This window comes from Anomaloglossus baeobatrachus, chromosome 7, assembly GCF_048569485.1.
Source record: "Anomaloglossus baeobatrachus isolate aAnoBae1 chromosome 7, aAnoBae1.hap1, whole genome shotgun sequence".
NCBI lineage: Eukaryota > Metazoa > Chordata > Amphibia > Anura > Aromobatidae > Anomaloglossus > Anomaloglossus baeobatrachus.
In genome coordinates this window covers 237,135,118-237,141,117 of record NC_134359.1, presented here as the reverse complement: position 1 = coordinate 237,141,117, position 6,000 = coordinate 237,135,118, and positions in this window count along the sequence as shown.

Genomic DNA, 6,000 nt, shown 5'->3' with positions numbered 1-6,000 from the left:
ACTGCAGGTGCAGGGCCAGAGGAGGCTTGTTCGCAGGCAGCATGGACAGGGGATTGGCTCGCATGCACAACAAGCGAAGACGTAACAGTGACATCAGCAAGCACTGCTCCTCGACTCTGTTGTACCTCCCACAAAGTCGGGTGCTTGGCTGACATGTGCCTGATCATGCTGGTGGTGGTCAGGCTGCTAGTTTTGGTACCCCTGCTGATGCTGGCACGGCAGGTGTTGCAAATGGCCTTTTTAGAATCATCTGGAGCCAACTTAAAAAACTGCCAGACTCGGGAAGACCTAACATTTGTACAGGCACCTTGTGTCGTGTTGTTCCGGGGAACAGTTGCCTGACGTCTGCCTGGGGCCACCACTCTGCTTCTTACTGCTTGTTGGGATGCTACGCCTCCCTCCCCCTGTGCACTGCTGTCCTCGCTCTGCATATCCTCCTGCCAGGTTGGGTCAGTTACTGGATCATCCACCACGTCGTCTTCCTCTTCCGCACCCTGCTCCTCCTCCTGACTTCCTGACAATTGTGTCTCATCATCGTCCACCCCTTGTTGAGACACATTGCCAACTTCGTGAGAACGTGGCTGCTCAAATATTTGGGCATCTGTACATACGATCTCCTCATGACCCACTTCAACAGGAGCTGGCGAGAGGCCAGAATGTGCGAATGGAAACGTGAACAGCTCTTCCGAGTGTCCAAGTGTGGGATCAGTAATGTCCGTGGACGTGTACTTGGCCTGGTGGTAGGAAGGAGGATCAGGTTCTGAAATGTGCGGTGCAGTATCACGGCTACTGACACTTGACCGTGTGGAAGACAGAGTGTTTGTGGTGGTGCCAATCTGACTGGAAGCATTATCCGCTATCCAACTAACAACCTGTTGACACTGGTCTTGGTTCAAGAGCGGTGTACTGCTGCGGTCCCCAAGAATTTGGGACAGGACGTGCGAGCGAGTAGATGTGGCCTTTTGTTGTGGCGAAATTAGAGCTTGCCCACGACCTTGGCCTCTGCCTGCACCACCATCACGTCCACTTCCTTGTTCGTTGCCAACGCCCTTGCGCATTTTGCAATGCTGTGCTGACGTGTATTCACTAGACTTGTGCGTTATATACTAGTTTGTGCAAAACGCACACAAGTGCACCTGTATGCTGCCACCGACAGGCACACATGTGCGGTTTTTAAATGCAAGCACGGACGCACTAAGAACCTAACAGGTTTTTAGGAGCGACAATTACTGAGAAGTTTGACACTATCAGACACTGCTGACTGACGTGTATTATATTCACTAGACTTGTGCGTTATATCCAAGTTTGTGCAAAACGCACACAAGTGCACCTGTACGCTGCCACCGACAGGCACACACGTGCGGTTTTTAAATGCAAGCACGGACGCACTAAGAACCTAACAGGTTTTTAGGAGCGACAATTACTGAGAAGTTTGACACTATCAGACACTGCTGACTGACGTGTATTATTCACTAGACTTGTGCGTTATATACTAGTTTGTGCAAAACGTGTACCTGTACGCTGCCACCGACAGGCACACACGTGCGGTTTTTAAATGCAAGCACGGACGCACTAAGAACCTAACAGGTTTTTAGGAGCGACAATTACTGAGAAGTTTCACACTATCAGGACTGTTTTAGACTGTGTACACCAGCCCCAGATATGATGAAGGCTGGTATACGGTCACCACTAGGAATGGCTATATACCCTGCCTGCCTGCCTGCCTGTATACTGCTACAATAGTCCTGAGAAGGACTCTTCTGGTCACTAGCCTGTATTCCGACCTGGCTATACCCTGCCTGCCCTGCCTGTATACAGCAACAATAGTCCTGAGAAGGACTCTGCTACTGTACTCTGACCTGGCTATACCCTGCCTGCCTGTATACAACTACAATAGTCCTGAGAAGGACTCTGCTTCTGTACTCCGACCTGGCTATACCCTGCCTGCCTGTATACAATTACAATAGTCCTGAGAAGGACTCTTCTGGTCACTAGCCTGTATTCCGACCTGGCTATACCCTGCCTGCCCTGCCTGTATATAGCAACAATAGTCCTGAGAAGGACTCTGCTACTGTACTCCGACCTGGCTATACCCTGCCTGCCTGTATACAACTACAATAGTCCTGAGAAGGACTTCTGGTCACACTGTTTGCAGCCCTGCTACGGAAATAACTATAAAGGGCCGCAAACCTTTCCCTGAAGCAGCAACACTCTCCCTGCACTGACTGTCTGGATGGCTGTGTGCAGAGCACAGCGCGCCCGCCGGTATAAAGGCTCGGTCACACTGTGCAGGCCGGCCAATCACTGCAATTCCACAACTAACAGGGCTGTGGCATTGCAGTGGTCTGCCAGCCAATCCCTGCATGAGGGCAGGCTCTCAAAAGAGCGCCAACATGCAGGGATGAAGACCACGAGTATAGCACGAGTATCGCGAGATTACTCGGTCCCCGCCGAGTAGCCCGAGTACAGTGATACTCGTGCGAGTACCGAGTAGTAACAAGCATACTCGCTCATCACTAGTAGTGATCACCTTGGGCCCTGTGTAATTCCAAATCTCTGTATAGGGGTTAAAGGGTTTCAGAGTTCTAGGGGTCCTGCTTGGTGAGTGGCTTACCTCTAGCCTGTCCATTACAGCCCGTTTGAGTCTGTGGATCCAGGCAGGCGTTACACTCTAGCTGTGTAACACTCTGATGGTTCCTGCACAGACTGGAATATCCCTAGCTGCACAACTGGAAACTCACAACCCAGATCTGGCTGCCTGAAAGGCAGAGAGGTTGTATCACAAACCTCCTAGGGAACCAGAGGGACGTTTGCAAAGCACTAAAAACAAATATAAGACAAGTGTTCAGAAATAGACAAGTACCTAAAATGAGTAAACATAAAACACGTGTACCAATACACAAATGAAAAATAATAAATGCAAACAATGTTAAACTCCTAACAATCTAACAAAAAAAAAAAAAACAACAAAAGGTAGGTATAGACGTGACAAACAAATATTCACAGAGAAAACACTGGTCTCGGCCTAAATTCCCTATCTGCGGGGCTGGAACTACTTAACATACATAGAAATTAATATAGCCATCATAGAAGGCTGGGATAAGGAGAGTATAAATAGCACCACCTGGGATGTGAAAGGACAGAGACAATGAGCAAATGAGATTAGGTGATAACTGCACACCATAGGAAGAGAAGCAAAAGAAAAAGTAAACAGCACCAATTCCTATCCTGAGCCATAATCCAGTTTTGATTTTTTTTTAAATTCAATACCAAATGTTACCAATAATAATATCGGTATTCTCCGTATAGGAGATTCTAGCCCTCTGGGTTGCCAACCGTCCAGAAATTCCTGAAAAGTTCATAAAAATAGGGCACTTTTTGGCGGTCTGTAAAAAAAAAATGTGGGCCTCCATGATTTTTTTGAGGGTGAATGTCATTTTGACTGTAATTATCAGTATTTTACAGTTTACAGTGACTGCAAATAATGTCTTCATATCAGAATTCTGGGCTGTAGACATGGATCACTTGTAATTATAATGGTTTATGGTGGTTTTCCAATATGTCCATAAAAAATATTGTCTGTCCCTGATTTTTTCATAAGCTGTCCAGAAAAAAATAAAAACTGAAGTTGGTATCCCTGGAAGCCATGTGTAACTTATTAGTCTGCATGCTGTATTTTCAATAAAATCACAGTTTTATCTCAGGTAGATTTGCAGTTCTCTGAATGCTGAGCTCTGTATAGCCCCACCCTCACCACTAATTGGCAGCTTTTTGCCCATGTTCAGTGCACACAGAAAACTGCCAATTAGTGGAAGTAGTATGAGTGGTGGGGGCAGGGTTAAACAGAACTCATGAATATGCTAGACTAAATTTATCTTTTGCAATTGAATTTCCTTACAATTTTTTCCCTGTTTCCCTGCACATTCAAATAGGGTCTGTGGTCATAAAACAGCTGAGGAGAGCTCAGAAAAAGAGAGATAAAAGAGCTTTCAAAAGGAACAAGTTCACTGACAGATTCTCAGTTCACTCATCTATGAAAATGAACAAATGAAAGTCAGACATTGCAGCTTTTCTGCTTCCACTGAATTTTCTAAATAAAACTTATGAAACAGGCCTGGACAGAAATGAAGGTACCCTTGAAAATAATTTGCCAAAAAACGGACATGTTAAATCAAGGTGTGTCCACTAATTAGCATAACAGGTGTCTACAATCTTGTAATCAGTCAGTGGGCCCGTATATAGGGCTACAGATACTCATTGTGCTGTTTGGTGACATGGTGTGTACCACACTCAACATGGACCAGAGGATGCGAAGGAAAGAGTTGTCTCAGGAGATTAAAAAGAAAATTATAGACAAGTATGTTAAAGGTAAAGGTTATAAGACCATCTCCAAACAGCTTGATGTTCCTGTGACTACAGTTGCACATGTGATGCCCTGGTAAAACCAGGTAGTCACAGGTAGGCCCCCGCATTACACCGTTCCCTCACTAGGAAACATACAGCCAACTAGAAACCCTAGTCACCCCCCTCTAGGGACAGATAGGCACACCAGTGGGCGTTACCAGGCGGTTGGAACACGCCCACTTAGGGGTCTAGATGGCCCAGGGTGGGAAAACAAGCAATCTAGTTTGTAGTTCAGTTTGGAGATGAGTGCGGGCTGGAGCTAGGTGTAGCTCCAGCAGTGAAGTTCAAGTTGAACGGTACCAGGGTAGGAGCCCTGGTCCACTGGCTAGGAAGCAGACGGTGGTCTCCGTTAGCAGGAGATGGGAAGACGGCTCGGCAGAACCGAGGTGGACCGGGACAGGGTTGTAGCCTGCCGGTACCTACACCGGAGACATGACCGGAAACAGTGCACAAAGGGTGGTACTCAGACCCTGAATCCAGCACCAGAACCTACTGGAACTGGTTAATTAACCGATTGAGGCCAGGACTATAGGTCCTGTCCCACCCAAAGTCCCTCATAGAAGACAACAGCCCACTGATTAGGGATAAGAGGTCACCGCCAAGGCCCATAGATCCCACGGGCCAGCGTCTGCGGGCACGGCTCCTTAGGACACATCCAGCAGAGACCTAACTCCTGAGTTTCATACTAGTAACGTCCACCTTACACAATGAAATGCAGGAAAAGGATAGAGACCACCAGCCGGGTGGGGGACCCCGAACGCAACCGGCCGCGGCACCGGCCACCACCATCTTGGTTTACCAGAGACTTGTGTGTGTTACTAACCGTGAGTACTCCAGCACCCCTTGCGGTCGCTATCCCCTGCACCGAGCCACCGGGTCCCGGGGCCACCATCCCTGCCCACGGAGGGGTTAACAACTTGCTGCACAACATCTCCCCCAGGTGCCCCATAACAGCAGCGGTGGTGTCCCACTTCACCACACACCGTGGGTGGCGTCACGAACTTGCTATGGCCTCGCCCGTACATCTACGTCCCCCCATTTATTCGGTGTGTCCGCGAGACCCCCGGGTCCAGAGACCCTCGAGCCACCACTCCTGAAGGCCCGGACCCGAGCAGCACCGGCTGCTGGCACGGGGGCGGCACACACATATTATTCAGAAATTTAAGATTCATTGGATTATCGCCAACCTCCCTGGACGTGGACGTAGGAGGAAAATTGGTGACAAATCAAAGCGACAGATAATACAAATGGCAACAAAAGAGCCCAGAATAACTTCTAAAGAGATTAATAGTGAACTTCAAGCTCAAGGAACATCAGTGTTAGATCGCACCATCCGTCATTGCTTGAGCCGAAGTGGATTTCATGGGAGACGACCAAGGAGGTCACCATTGTTGAAAAAAAAAAATCATAAAAAAGCCAGACTAGAATTTGCCAAACTACATGTTGACAAGCCACAAAGCTTCTGGGAGAATATCCTATGGAGAGCGGAAACAAAAATTGAACTTTTTGGCAAGGCACATCAGCTCTATGTTCACAGATGGAAAAATGAAGCATATCAAGAAAAGAACACTGTCCCTACTGTGAAACATGGAGGAG